The sequence below is a fragment of the Lactuca saligna genome, chromosome 2, assembly GCF_052625555.1.
Source record: "Lactuca saligna cultivar CGN05327 chromosome 2, ASM5262555v1, whole genome shotgun sequence".
Classification (NCBI taxonomy): domain Eukaryota; kingdom Viridiplantae; phylum Streptophyta; class Magnoliopsida; order Asterales; family Asteraceae; genus Lactuca; species Lactuca saligna.
Window position 1 is genome coordinate 67,038,787 of NC_136418.1, and position 17,180 is coordinate 67,055,966.

Consider the following 17,180-nt stretch of genomic DNA (forward strand, 5'->3'; position numbering starts at 1 on the left):
CTCAAAATCTTTAGTATTTTAGTTCTTGGTGAAGCCCTAAGGTCCCTGGGGACCCGAGACCTAGTAGCTAGCAGGCCGAAGTTCTGCCAGTGTAATTTCCGAACTTTTGTCTAGGAATTCTCGATAGTTAAATTACACTCAACCATATCTTGGTGGAATTTATATTTATAATCATAAGTCATTATTATGAACATATAAATAAGATTTATGAGTAATTCCAGTTCGTTATATTGATTGGTCAACATATGGGGATGAAGTATAGGGCAAGATTTAGTGAGGTGTTTAAAAGTGGGATTTTCAAACAGTATACTCTATATACCAAATGGACCCTACATACAATATGATCTTACCTGATTGTTCCTTACTTGATATATCTTGATTTAGACATTCAGATTAGTGAAGAATCTAGACTATCATTATTCATCTAGAATATAAGACTAAACTTAGTAACGTTAACCTACATCACGTTAGCAGAACATATAGAATACCAAGGCAAATTTCTGCCCAAATTCCAAGGCTCCACTTTTATCAATTGAGTGCACAGTTACTTTCATCTTACACATAGATATGAAATATTTAGATAACTAAATGCTATGTGCACCTATTATCTGCAATATGTGTTGGATGAACTTATATAATATGATTTTACTCGATTTTATTATATAAGTATTTTCGTACAAACACACATACACACACACTATATATATATATATATATATATATATATATATATATATATAAGTATAAATATAAATATAAATATAAATATAAATATAAATATATATATATATATATATATATATATATTCACCCATTTGTACCCTATATATAAATATATATATATATATATATATATATATATATATATATATATATATATATATATATATATATATATATATATATATATATATTTATATATAGGGTACAAATGGGTGACGAGAGATGGGAGATGAGAGATGAGAAATGGTTTGGAGATGCTGTAACGCCCGCAAATCCGAGCTAGTCAAATTAGAGGCAATAGGGGTCAAAAACGACTTTTCAACAAAAGATTATTTAGAATAAATAATCTTAACCAAGTTTTAGTATATGTCACGAGGTTTCCGTACATATAAAGAACGCCGAAATCCGAGTTATAACGAAGAAGTTATGACCCGTCGAACTTTCGTGACAAAACCGGCACGATACCGGAAAGCGTAAATAGTGAATTTACGATAGAGCGAGATTTAGCCTTAGCGATCTAAACGGAAGTCGTAGAATATGTTAAACTAAGAACATCGATAAAAAGAACGTCCAAATCAGACTTCGTATGAAGAAGTTATGATTTTTCGAAGTTTCGGACTAGCAGTGTACAGCCCGGAATTCGAATATTTGATCGAGCGGTTTTTAGCCGACACAACCTAAACGAGTATCGAAGATCTCGTTGATAGTAGCGTAACGAGAAAAAGATGGGCAAAAACGGATGTCGGATGAAGAAGTTATGAGGATTTAAACGGACCAATCCTGTCCCGACCCGTTAATAATATAAAATTTAAAATCGAGCCAAAATTAGCCGACGGATTCTAAACGAAAGTTGTATAGCACGTTCCCACCTTCGCGTGGATATAAAGAACGTCAAAAACGGAGCTCGTACGCGAAAGTTACGAATTTTTAAAGTTGGAAAGTGAAATTGCGAAATATGATGCTAGAACGACGACGTGGCAAGATCCTGACCGTCGCTTGCTGATCACGGCTCGCTTTGGATGGCCGACACGTCGCCTTTCGGATGCCCAACGTTGGCTTCGGACGCCTAGCGTTCTCCATACGCGTCGCGTGCGAGGACGGAACGCCTCGCGTACTTCAGCCTCCTGCGGTCCAGCTTGAGCCACGTCGCGCCCTTCGGGGGATGCCACCTGCTGATCTTATCCGAGCCATTATGCCCCGCGTAGGTTCGAGGTACGCCTAGCGTACCGAGGCCACGCAGGACTATAAAAGGAGGCCGATGGTTCATCATTTTTCACACCTTTTTCACTTCTCTCTCTAACTTCTTTCTCTCTCTAAGTGCTATAAACCTCCCCTAAGCCCTAGTTAAACCCCTAGCACCCTAAGGAAGCCCCGAGGCTCCCGGAGTCCCGAGAAAAAGGAGTTTTTCGGTTTCTAAACACTGCTCCAATTAAGTTCCGGTTTTCGATAAAATTCGCTGTAAGTGTGCTACGCTTATGCAATTTTTAATATAGCTTTCAAATAATTATAGGAATGTTATTAGGTCCTTAAAATAATTATTTGGGCTATTATTATGAGTTATATTGAGCATTATTAATGCTTAATAATAGTCAAACTGATCAATGTGTCGCGGTTATCGTTAAACTAAACCCTAGTGGTATCGGTACTAGGTTTTATCGAAGGAATATCGTTTTGAGAGTATCGAAGCGCTGTCCGAGTGCTGAGTCACCACCTACTCAGGTGAGTGCATAGTTACTTTCAGCTTACACATAGATATGAAGTATTTTATATAAATTACGTGCCGTGTGTGTATATTATCTGTATACTTGCTATCTATGCTGGATGAACGTTTTATACATGTTTTCAATGATTTAAACTGTATATGTATTTTATATCTACAAAATGTGTTGGGTAAAACATGGGTAGATGTATTAGTTGCTGTGTGATAAAATGAAATAATGAGATGCCTCGTTATAGATGTTCTTGATGATCTAGTCATCTAGCGGAGTATAGATGACGCCCACAGACTATTCTAGACAGTCCATTGGAACACTAACAGGCTCGCAACCTGTAGGTGTTTATTCGAACTATGTGTTTAACCGAACTGTGTGTTTATTCGAATTGTGTGTTTATTCAAACTGTGTGAACTGTGTGCTCACCAGATATACTCCATCCCAATGATAGTCCTTTGACTAGGTCCCTTGTGTTAGATGTTTTAGGGACGTAATGTGAGGATAACGGGAATGGGTAATTGGGTTGATTGTTTGATGTTTAAAAATAATAATTATATTATTGTGGGTTGAAAACCCTATGTGCTCACCAGGTTTCCCAACCTGACCCACTCAGTTTATTTATATCACAGGTGTTGATATGAAGTCACAATACACTGAGAGATTTAAAGAGATGTAGATCACTAGTGTAAATAATTGTAAGTTCTGTTTATGCTTATGTTTCTGTATTAACGATGACATCCCAAACGTTTTAAAATAAAATAAATATGTTTCTTCGAAAATGTTTTAATAACGTATTTATCTTGTTTTTCTGGGAACAAATTCCGCAACATTTTTATAAAATGAAGTACTCTGATTTTTATAAAGCATAAACAAAATCGGTCTTTTCTGGCCGTGATTTTGGGGATTGCACAGTTGGTATCAGAGCATTAGTTTAAGCGAACTAGGAATATGGATTTATTTCTAGACTTAAATTTAGAATGCTAAGCGATGATTGTGAGGTGTGAGCACTAGATTATTTTAGGAATTGTGCCTAAAATGCTTTTTACTTGTGCCTGATATGTTGTTATTTGTTTGGATCTATGGTCTGTTGCCGACCGGATTTGGAAACGTTATGTGTTTAGGATTCTAAGCGTTTAACTACGATATTAGAACTAGCATATAAACGTTTCGGAGTGATAAGGATGATTTAACCGTCAATCCTAAGTAAAGGTCTAGATTCACCTTATTCGGTGTATAGATCAAGATGGCAAGAACCCGTAGCGGAAACGTGAATGCAAATGGGAACCGAAACCAGCCCCCGGTGATTGAGCAAATACCGGTTGTGGTAGCCGCTGCTGAGCCAATAACGATGGCCGGAGTGCAAGCAATGATCCAAGAGATGTTGGATCATCAAATGGAGGAAACTAGACGTTTGCTCCAGCAAAATCGTGAGGAAGCCACTATTCAGATCGAACAGCCCGAGTTGAACGAAGGGCAGACTGAGGAAGGAAACTACAGTGGGACTGTTGGTCAAGTCAACCCACCAATAGTTCAACAAAACAACCGAGATGACGAAGTCGAGAGGAATGGATGCAAGTACAAGGATTTTCTGACTTGCAAGCCATCGACTTTCACTGGAAAGGAGGATCCGATCGGGGTCATGGATTAGATCTCGGAGATGGAGTTAGCCTTCATGACATGCGGTTGCAAAGGGAAGCTATAGACCACATTTGCAGTGCATCAGTTTCGAGGAGGCGCTGTACGTTGGTGGAATACCTTGGGGAAGACTCTAAACCCTAATGATCCCCTGCAACTGACATGGGTAGAATTTCTGGTGCAATTCAAACGAAAGTACTGCTCAGCTCAAAACCTGCTTGAGCTAGAGAACCAATTTCTAACCCTGAAGAAGGGAAGCATGTCAATCGATGAATACATGAACAACTTCACAGAAAAGATGGAGTTTACCTTGCGTCTTGTTCCGGATGAGCTGACAAAAATCGACAAGTACGCAAAGGGACTTCCATGGGAGTACGCGGTGCCAGTGCGTCAGGCACCTACTCTGGACGCAGCTATCTGGGCTGCCAAGTCTGTGGAAGATATGATTAAGGGAAGAGCTGCCAACAAGATTGAGGTTGGCGAAAAGAGGAAGTTTGAGGAATCTACGAGGCCCAATAAGATGTTCAAGTCTGGTTCAAAGGAGTCTAGCCGAGGAGGAAACAAAGTGAAATGGTGCGAGAAGTGCAAAAAGAATCACTTTGGGAAATGTAGCGAAGAAGTGACTTGCTACAAGTGTGGGAAGACCGGACATTACGCCAACGAGTGCAAAAGGGTGTGTTATGAATGCCGTGAAGAAGGGCATGTTGCTAAGGATTGCCTGAAAAAGAAAGAGGCGGCAAAACCAAACATTCTGCCAAAACCGAAGGCAAGAGCATTCCATATGATCCTTGACGAAGCAGATGACAATGCGAGGATTCAGGAATGACGGCTTGACATCCAAGGATCAAGTTATAAAGTAGCCATAGAATCATATGATGTAGCCTGTTAGAGGCATAGTCTAGGGTGAACTTGAACACATATGTAATCGTTTCAAGAAATAATATGAAACCTTTGTTTTGTTATCTCATGTGTTAAGTTGTTTTTTTTCTTGTATGGTGACTTAGAGAAACTGCAGGACAATACTTGGGACGAGTATGAGTAGGTGTGAATGGTAGTAGAGGCCTATACTACCGGAAGCACAGGACTCACACTTGGATCAGGGAAAGTCACAAGGTTACCAAGAAGCTAGTAATTGATTTCGTTTTATTCAAGTGTGTTGTTACCATCATTTTGGTAATGACTAAGAATACTGTAGATATTCCGACCCTAGTGGTCGTATCGAATTGAGTCTGACTACGCTAAGTATGCTATGTGGTTTAGAAAATCAAGGTCGATGTAGCGTCCGACTTAAACCAAATGATTGGAACCAAAGCAATCAATAGAAATATCACACTCGTTGTTAAAGAGGTTGATAGCTAGAAATGCCAAATGTTAAAGTGTGATTATATCACATTAGAACATGAAGGAAGGCATAGCTTGTTTTAGAATTTAACTCTAAGAGACCTAAGTCTAAGTGTTGCAACATACGATGATAGGTCATTGGAACATGACACATCGATCTATGGTAGTAATAAAAGAACTTATCTCAAGTCTGTATCCAGCAAGGATCGAGATTGTGACTTGAAGGTCATAATTTGGAGTCTAACCTGAGGTAGAGAGCAGGTGCACGATCGAGTACTCTTATAATCAATGAGTTTAAGAGATAGAATTGAAGGAATGTAGAAGTTATAATTATTACCTAGGATGAAGAGATGATGTATGAAGTCACTATATGACCCTGTTTCGTTGATGATTCCGGGACGTAATTATCCTAAGGGGGAGATAATTGTAACGCCCGCAAATCCGAGCTAGACAAATTAGAGGCAATAGGGGTCAAAAACAACTTTTCAACAAAAGATTATTTAGAATAAATAATCTTAACAAAGTTGTAGTATATGTTACGAGGTTTCCGTACATATAAAGAACGCCGAAATCCGAGTTATAACGAAGAAGTTATGACCCGTCAAAGTTTCGCGACAGAACCGGCACGATACCGGAAAGCGTAAATAGTGAATTTACGATAGAGCGAGATTTAGCCTTAGCGATCTAAATGGAAGTCATAGAATATGTTAAACTAAGAACATCGATAAAAAAGAACGCCCAAATCTGACTTTGTATGAAGAAGTTATGATTTTTCGAAGTTTCGGACTAGCAGTGTACAACCTGAAATTTGAATATTTGATCGAGCGGTTTTTAGCCGACACGACCTAAACGAGAATCGAATATCTCATTGAGAGTAGCGTAACGAGAAAAAGATGGGCGAAAACGGATGTCGGATGAAGAAGTTATGAGGATTTAAACGGACCAATCATGTCCCGACCCGTTAATAATATAAAATTTAAAATCGAGCCAAAATTAGCCGACAGATTCTACACGAAAGTTGTATAGTACGTTCCCACCTTCGCGTGGATATAAAGAACGTCGAAAACGGAGCTCGTACGCGAAAGTTACGAATTTTTAAAGTTGGAAAGTGAAATTGCGAAATCTGATGCTAGAACGATGATGTGGCAAGATCCTGACCGTCGCTTGCTGATCACGGCTCGCTTCGGATGGCCGACACGTTGCCTCTCGGACGCCCAGCGTTCACTTCGGACGCCCAACATTCTCCTTACGCGCCGCGTGCGAGGACGGAACGCCTCGCGTACTTCAGCCTCCTGCGGTCCAGCTTGAGCCACGTCGCGCCCTTCGGAGGATGCCACCTGCTGATCTTATTCGACCCATTACGCCCCGCGTAGGTCCGAGGTACGCCCAGCGTACCGTGGCCTCGTAGGACTATAAAAGGAGGCTGATGGTTCATCATTTTTCACACCTTTTTCACTTCTCTCTCTAACTTCTTTCTCTCTCTAAGTGCTATAAACCTCCCCTAAGCCCTAGTTAAACCCCTAGCACCCTAAGGAAGCCCCAAGGCTCTCAGAGTCCCGAGAAAAAGGAGTTTTTTGGTTTTGAAGCGCTGCTCTAATTAAGTTCCGGTTTTCGATAAAATTCGCTGTAAGTGTGCTACGCTTATGCAATTTTTAATATAGCTTTCAAATAATTATAGGAATGTTATTAGGTCCTTAAAATAATTATTTGGGCTATTATTATGAGTTATATTGAGCATTATTAACGCTTAATAATAGTCAAACTGATTAATATGTCGCGGTTATCGTTAAACTAAACCCTAGTGGTATCGGTACTAGGTTTTATTGAAGGAATATCGTTTTGAGAGTATCGAAGCGCTGTCCGAGTGCTGAGTCACCACCTACTCAGGTGAGTGCATAGTTACTTTCAGCTTACACATAGATATGAAGTATTTTATATAAATTACATGTTGTGTGTGTATATTATCTGTATACTTGCTATCTATGCTGGATGAACGTTTTATACATGTTTTCAATGATTTAAACTGTATATGTATTTTATATCTACAAAATGTGTTGGGTAAAACATGGGTAGATGTATTAGTTGCTGTGTGATAAAATGAAATAATGAGATGCCTCGTTATTGATGTTCTTGATGATCTAGTCATCTAGCGGAGTATAGATGACGACCACAAACTATTCTAGACAGTCCATTGGAACACTAACAGGCCTGCAACCTGTAGGTGTTTATTCGAACTATGTGTTTAACCAAACTGTGTGTTTATTCGAACTGTGTGAACTGTGTGCTCACTAGATATACTCCATCCCAATGATAGTCCTTTGACTAGGTCCCTTGTGTTAGATGTTTTAGGGACGTAATGTGAGGATAACGGGAATGGGTAATTGGGTTGATTGTTTGATGTTTAAAAATAATAATTACATTATTGTGGGTTGAAAACCCTATGTGCTCACCAGGTTTCCCAACCTGACCCACTCAGTTTATTTATATCACAGGTGTTGATATGAAGTCACAATACACTGAGAGATTTAAAGAGATGTAGATCACTAGTGTAAATAATTGTAAGTTCTGTTTATGCTTATGTTTCTGTATTAACGATGACATCCCAAACGTTTTAAAATGAAATAAATACGTTTCTTCGAAAATGTTTTAATAACGTATTTATCATGTTTTTCTGGGAACAAATTCCGCAACATTTTTATAAAATAAAGTACTCTGATTTTTATAAAGCATAAACAAAATCGGTCTTTTCTGGCCGTGATTTTGGGGATGTCACAGATGCCCTGACCCTTACTTGCGATGATTGCACTGTAGTCATCTTCCAAAGTATAGACGACGACTACAAAATAATCTAAACAGCCAGTGGAACATCGTCACGATTGCAACCTTTAGGTGATGAATTACGAGTTCAGACGATGTAAGAACTGTGTATTATTGCGATGTACTCTATCGATGAATTATAAGTTCAGGCGATGTAAGAACCACATATTCATCCGACATGTATTACAGAGGAATCCCCGGAGTAGTACTATTAATGCAATGGACATTAGGAGAAGCCCTTAGCGATGAAAATATAAAATGTGATGATTAGGAGATGACAATTAGGAGAAGTACTTAGCGGTGAAATTATACAATAATGTGATGTAGGTAATGATCTTTAGAAATAAATATAAAGAAAATAAGGATGGGTAATTGGGATACCTGTTTGATAATTAAATATATTATTGTGAGTTGAAAACCCTATGTACTCACCAAGTTTACCAACTTGACCCACTTAGCTTCTTTATAGGTAGCAGTACAAAGGTACATGCATGATTAGATATTAATGGGGATGTAGATTGTTAGTATAAGATATTGTTATGCTTGTTTATGCTTATGTTTTATATCAGTTATGACATCCCAAACTTTTTATAGATCAATGAAAAACATTTCTTTGGAAATACCTTTACAGGACGAATTCCACATTTATAAACAAACTATGATTGAAATAAGCATAAATAAAAAGTTGCCATAAAATAGGGATATCATAGTGTGTATGTATGTATGTATGTATGTATGTATTTATGTATGTATGTATGTATTTATGTATCTATGTATGTATGTATGTATGTATGTATGTATGTATGTATGTATGTATGTATGTATGTACATATGTATATATGTATGTATGTATGTATGTATGTATGTATGTATGTAGGTATGTATGTATGTATGTATGTATGTATGTATGTATGTATGTATGTATGTATGTATGTATTATGTATTATGTATTATGTAATATATATGTATGTATGTATGTACATACATATATATGCATGTATGCATGTATGTATGTATGTATGTATGTATGTATGTATGTATGTAAGTATGTATGTATGTATGTATGTTTGTTTGTAGTATGTATGTATGTATGTATGTATGTATGTATGTATGTATGTATGTATGTATGCATGTATGTATATATGTATGTATGTATGTATGTATGTATGTATGTATGTATGTATGTATGTATGTATGTATGCATGCATGTATGTATACATGCATGCAAGTTTGTGATAATGTATCCCACCAGGAATACGTCAAACATAATGGAATCGTCAGTTTGATAAATGGTTTGGGCAAATGATGGCGTATGCCTAACGTCGTGTCCTCACCCTCGCCCCCCGATCACATATTCGTTCATTGGCGACTAAGAGCCAAGGTTAGCGTCAAGACAAAATAGTAGCAATTGCAACCTATAGAGACAGGTGTAGCGCTCATTGCGTCGCTTCTGGAAAACCTACACCAATAGCAAACAACCACTTAAGGAGCACAATCTACCAGAAAAAGGCCATTTATCCCTGCCAAACCTGAAAAGGTAGAAGTTACTGTCGGGGATCTATCCCCCTGGCCTCAAGTATAAATAGGTCCCTTCTCCTCCAGGAGAAGGGATCGAAAAGACACCACCCTTAAAATCTTACCTAACATTTTTTCACCTTTTCTAGAAGAGATCAACTGACTTGATCGTCAGAACCTCGTTCTTAGATTGCCTTACGGACGGTGACTGACAATCTTGTTTTCTTTGTTGTGATTCTCAGGCCCTTAATTTCCATCCCTCAAAGAGACAGAGTTAAGCCAAAGATATATCACAATAAGTGGCATCATTCGGACGTGCACCCAGTACAACACAACCCACTTCACAACATCGACCACCTGTAATGACAGATAATGGACCGATACGGTAGGAATGTGACGACACTAGCCCAGTTAGACCAATGCAGTTCCATGAAGGAAGCGATTCGTTGATACAGGAAGGGCAGCTGCTCACACAGATGCCACCGACGCCGCCACTCGGCCCCACGACGGAGTTCAACGCTAATCTATGGTGGCTGCCGCCTGTCGCAACAGAGCATTTGGCCACGACCACCACCACAGTTGGTGGTTGTCAAGGCCAACAAAATAAATAATCCTAAATCTTTTACTCTAAAAAAGTGTATAGTGGTAAAGGGGTCAAATCCACGTAGACTGGTTCAATTTGTTTCTCAATGAAAATATCTTTGTAAAAATACTTGTTAAATGACAATAAAAATAAAAATGGGGGGTTTTGGTCTTTTGAAATACTTGAAATAAACTAACACTAAACTAAGGTTTAAATGGACAATTTAACAAAAGCAAGATTTGATGTAAAATCAATAAGGGAGAGATGGTTGACTTAAAGTTTCCTAACATTGACTTTTGATGAACATATCATTAGAATCCAATGGTGCAATACTTGTTTAAACTCCTTAATTTGGCTATAGTAATCCAAGAAGCTTGAGATTACTTAGACTTTTCTTAGTTGTTAAAATGGTTAGAGGAGCTCCTAACAATTTCCTTAGTCAAAGTCATAATTTCCATTAAGCATGTAATTAGTGAAAGTCAACTAACATTAATAACCAAAAAGTCACCAAATCCAAGAGGAGTCAAAAGCTTCCACTACCATGATGGAGAAAATGTTTTTATGATTGTGTGAAGTACAACTAACACAAAAATCACTTGTTTCTTGCTAATTTGAAGATCCTTTACTTAATCAAGAAATTAGCCAACTAATCACCACAAACACATTTAAACTCATAAATAAAAGCATAAAAGTAGTGATATGATGTTAAAACACAAAACATTTTCATAAAGATTCAAACATAAGTTTATGGATTCTTTAGCATTCAAAAAAAGTTCAAAGGATTCAACAAAAGTCAACCAATTTTTTTTTTAGCCAAGCATGGCTAAACTCATAGAAACAAAGTTAGTGAAGATTGTACCAAACATTTAACAAGAATTAAGGGGTGAAATGATGAAGTTCTTGAGGATTCTTGGCCTTCAAAGTGCTCCAAAACTCCAGAGAGAATGCCTCCAAATCGGATGTAAAAGATAAGGCTAAAGAGGCACACCAACCTTCCTAATATAGAGCTCCAAATAAAATCATGAATTTGCCCCTTCAGGAATTCACGCGGGCTACATGGAAACCTTACGTCGGTCGCGTGAGTGTGACGGATTTTTGGGCTTCTTCAAGTCTTGGGCCCCCACATCTATTCCTTTGGCCCAGTTCGAATCTAATCAACTTCTAGCCCATTTTTCTTCAAGATTTCATCAATTTGTGCCCGAATTGCCTCTCCAAATCACTCAAAGCTTCCGCAAATTCCCGATCATCAATCTCTACACACATGAAAATTCTGTCGCGCCTTGTAATTTAAATTTCAAACCTTTTAAGCCTTCAAGCAATTGACAAGCCCATTCCATGAATCACCTCCATAGCCATCAAGCTCGAAATCCCCATTTCCCTTCTAGTCCAATCGCCTCCCAAAAATGCCACTCCACTAGTCTCCAACAAATCTGCAATAATGCTCAAGAAACTAGAAAGTACCCGAAATGGTCATAAAATAACAAAAAGGAAAATATGCATGGAAATTAACTAAAATGCGAATGAAATGTGCTAAAATAAACTATAAAAACAAGTAAATAAAATGAATCTATCAACAGTGCCTCAAAAAACGCCGACTACCCAGTCACAGCAAACAACAAATCGACCACAACCATCAACGCAACATGTGGGGTCCAACGCCTGGTCCCCTGGCACCATTCTATCAGTCGTACCACCTACAGGTTATCAGTCTTCACTGATGGCCGCCATGTCGCATATCCCACTATTTACACAACTACCAACATTCAACCCATATTCATACCACTACCAAGGCGTGTACCCTCAAACACATCCATAAACACACAATATTCAATGCACATCAACGTAGGTGATAAACTCACACACTATGGGGCCAACGGAGTCGAATTCACGGTCGAATCAGCCGATGCACACAAACTCCACACATGCATAGTATATTCCTTAAGAGACCATGTACAACTACGAGTATGGCCAAGGGTACAACAACCCATACCACATACAATAGGCGATGGTCAGTTGAGCACCCAACTACCCACACATGAACAGCCCCGTAACAAGTATCAGCTCGATGTTCTGCGAAGAGCTATTATAGTATGAAATACCACATTCCGCCATGATCCTAAACATCCCATTGTATGATGGCATGATAGATCCTGAAAAACACATAGACACCTATGAGTGGAAAAGGACATCCCTCCGGACAAACAAGATATTTACTCGCACCTACTTCCTGGTCACACTATCGGGAAATGATAGCAAATGGTTCAAGGCATTACGTCTGGAAAGTATCTCCAACTTTGAACACTTGAGGTATCTATTCCTCTACAACTTCATGCAGTTGAGGAAAGTCAAAGGAGATGCCATTTCTATCATGGCATGCAAGCAATAAGAGGGAGAATCCATCCGAGAATATTATGACCAGTTTACCCTCGCGACCATGAGCGTCCCCGGTCTCGAGGAATTTCTAGTCACAGGCGCATGCGCCCAGGGCTACTCCCAAGCCCCATGTCAAGGTAAATGCAAGGAACAGTGCCAAAATCTAGGGAAAAGCTCAAATATAGGGTCGAAAATTACCTTAGCCAGATCGAGGGAGAAGAACACAACAAGCCAATCTAAAGGTTGTAGCGAAAGCCTACCTCAAACAAGAATCAGCCGTCTCCCACTATCGCCATAACCTCAAGGAGTGCAACGATGGAAGCCATGATAAACATAGCAGAAATTCGAGACACTTATCTCATAGATTCTGCCCATTCATCAAAGACGAGCACAGGAGTCATAAGATGGAAGTATATGTGCTAGAAACAACCCCTCGGCGTATGGAAAAAGAGAAAAAAAATGTGAATACCACAAGAGCAAAACCCACGACACTGGAGAGTGTGCAATCCTATAAAAAGAACTAGAATACAAGCATCTGAATGGAGAATTAATGGAAATCACGAAGACTCTACGATCAAAGTTCAAAGCTGGGCAGAAAGATGGGAGAACCCGAAAGAAGGTGAATAAACAACCAATAAAAAAGGAGAAAATCTTCGCAATTGTAAGGCTCGAGAATAGATCCAAGCGTTGGTTGCTAGCCAATGGTGTCAATGGCTTACCCGACGATACTCTCAACATAAGTTTCTCAATGGAAGACCCGCGAGCACCTGAATGGGACCCCACAAACCCAATCATAATCCCTGCCCTTGTCTAACAACATCAGATATGGCGAGACCTTGTTGATGGAGATAGCAGTACTAACATCCTCTACGAGAACTGTTTCGAATGACTCCCACCATTATAGAAGAGGAGCCTAAGACCCCCAACCCGAGCCCCACTCATTGGTTTCACAGCACATAAACTATGGCTGCTCGGGCACCATAAACCTCCTGTTAACAGTACTCAGCCATGATGGAAAGGAAAGGGTAACAAGGATAATCAAATTCTCGGTAGTTAAACACAATTCAAAAGATGATATGATCCTAGGGCGACCTGCTCTATTCCAACTACAGGCCATCCCATCAACAATACATAGTACAGTAAAGTTCAGAACAACCAGCAGCTCAGCAATAGTAACAGCCCTAAACAAACGGGAAAAACCACTTCGAGCGATTGTCGCTTGGGCTACCGCACACATCCTAAGAAAGCAACATACAACAATAACTAACACTCATACGGTCAAGTGCAATAAGCAAATATCCACACCCAAAGCAAGAGGAAAGGACGCCAACCCCAAACGAACAACTCGAAGGAAGAAGGGCACAACAACAATAGTATTACCACTCCAGAAACATCAATAATTGTCAGCATGAACACCAAACGAGGTTGGATATCACTTACCCACACGCGTTCATTTATCAAGGGCATAGAGCATGGAAAACGAAGAAATGAGGGAACATATGTACGAAGTCACAGAGCTTGACCAAAAACATAACCAAGGAACCGCCATCACCAGAGCAGAGAGGGTAGATATTTTCCCCAAAAAGAGGACGTAGACAAGAGAATCACTACAACTGTAAGAGTCTGAAACTGGCATAGGCTTCCCCCAAGATGGAACCTAGTCAATAACCTCGTAAAAAACATAGCTAGCAATGAAAAAGTCATGCATAAGGAGGAAAAACTAATGAAAGGTGGTAACCAGGCAACCAAAGTTGAAGAATGGAGGAAATTGAAAATCGTCTTCAGAAAGACGACCATCCTAGAAACTGCTAATCATGGCTCGTACATGAACATGAACGCTGGAGATATCGTAGGCATGAGTCACCGAAGGACACAAACCGAAAAAACCAAGAAGAAGAATCTGTCCCAATGACATGTGAGCCCCAGAGCCCAAGCCAACTGTCTTAACTTGAGGGGAATCAAGGGAAGGGTCCAAGTGATTAAACTCCTAATAAACAATCACACCCCAACTAATTAGTCCAAGAGCTAGACCTAGAATAGCAAAAACTATCAGACTCGTGATACTTATCTAATGATGTAGATGTCTCCAAGACACCAAAACATATCCAATGAAAGTCAATTTGTAGCGAACAAGTATCGACATACTTTCATACAAATGGAAAATAAAGACGGGCTAATCATCCGTGCCACCAAACACAAAACCAGTGAGAAAAACACAATCATAGGCCTCAAGGTCTCATCACTTCTCCCTAATAAATATGTCAACGAGCTCAAGAGAGCTGCAGCTCCTAATCACGACAGATAAGAGGAATTAAAGGATCATAACATTTCCCTCGAAATGCATTATACCTGAGCTCTTATCCCCCAATGTGATGATCTCGGTCTTACTTACATGACTAGAGCCGGAGTGCAACTCCCATTGACCCATGGTTTAGAGCAAAGCCCGAAAGCGAAGGCTTTTAGCTAGGAAGGACACCTTAATAGAACGAAGCAACCACAATTCACAACTATATACTAGTTAAAGTCTCGACTCACAAAGATTAACCCGAGGACAAGCGTCGAGTCCATCAAACAAGATACTCTAGGCCCCAAAAACTTCTTAAGCAAACGATAACCATGACCAAGACCCCTAAAGGCCAACACTAACCTCTGGGGAGAATACAAAATAAGGATGGCCAACAAAAACCATCCACTACAACACAAAAAGGAGAAACACGATAAACTAAAAAAGAAAACTTAGCACACAAGAAACAAAAAGAACAAATTGTCTAACCTGTAAACCCCCCTAGGATTTGGAAAAGACCGCGTAGGGCCAATGAAGAAAATTAGACATTGTTTCAAACATTATTCAACAAACACCATGCAAATACAAATGTCATCTTAAACATCAAACAAAAAAAGGGAAAAGGTCATCAGTTACTGAGGGGTGGACGAAGGTCAAGCATGAGAAGAGCCACACTCAGGATGACCCTCTTCGGCGTTAGTATCATCACACAATTGGTGAAGTCCTTCCATGTCCAGCTCACCTAGGCGAAGGTAGGAGGCAAAGTCTGTCTCCATAAAATATTTTAAAGATGCATGCATTGCCTGAGCATGCTCCACAGTAGCGTTTAGTTCCCTGGAGACAAACTTCCTGGCAGTAACTTGCTCCTAAATTTCCTGTTTTCCATTCTCCACACCGGCGGCCACACTCGTCAGCTTCATCCACTTAACCCCCAACGAAAACTCAACGCTCTCGTCAACCGTATCCCCTACCTGGACAATGCCCTTCTGAAGCAACCACCCCAAATCGTCCTCTACAACTTTTCTCCTCGCAATCTCCTCCTCAAACCGCTTATTAACACAATCCTCCTGGCTCTCCAACACCCCGTCTCCTCCACTAAAACCTCAATCCATTGAGAAAGCATTCCACCGACCCATCCAAAGTAGTCACCTTGTCCTCCAAATGTGCTTTCTCCTTTGTTAAAAGATCATATCCCTCCCCGAATGACCGCTTCTCCCCTTCGAACTCCAGCAACCTTGCTCTTAGTTCATCCCGCCTAGCCTTAATCAAAGCAAGATCATCGTAATTAGAATCGCTCTGATGAAGGCGAGAGGCAGTCGCAACCATGTACAAACCAACTTGCACAACTGTATATAAAAGGATGTTCGAAAGATGTAAATTAGAGAGAAGCTCCAAAGCCTCGATTGTAGCAGCGGGAAAAGCATGGGAACCCCTATCATGTGTCGTTGCATGCTGGGAAAGATGAGATTCCTGAGTTATCCCGCATCCTGGAACATATATGGCCGACGCTACTGGAGGAGCAAAAGCAGAGCTCTCGGTACTACCTTCCCCAGTCAGAAGCAGGACTGGTGAGTTTGGAACACCTTTGCGAACAACATCTCAGGCAACAGTTTCCACTTGCTCCTTTTTAGGCTCACAAGGCAATTCAGTCGCCCCTTCTCTCATCCCCTCCATCTGTTTCAGAGTGTCATCACCGGGGATGTCAACCACTACAGTGGCCTCCCCTAAAAGGAAGACCATGTTCCGCCTCTTGAGAAGGTGTCGACTCGAGGAGCAAGCCTCAACAAACTCTGCAAGCGGAAAATTCAATCAGGAAAGTTGTCGTTTGGAGGCTAATGGTCCCTGATACCTCCAAACAACCTCCAAGGAAGACCATGTTCTGCCTCTTAAGAAGGTGTCGACCCGATGAGCTAGCCTCAACAAACTCAGAAAGGTGTCAACATAGAGCTAAGACATCATCCCTGATACCTCCAAGCATTGCTCATCCCAACTGCAGCCAACATGTGATCCTCCCAGTCCTCGTCATTAATGCAAATGGTCTTCAATGATTGTGCCAAAGTAGCACTGGAACCCCATAGTTCTGGTGCTCGATTGGAAAAAGTAGTCAAACGAGGATAGCCAAAACCGACAAGGTTGCGATTTGCCCCAAATCACCGATCTTGCCAGTTCTTCTTTGGAGCTTTTTGGTTAATAATAA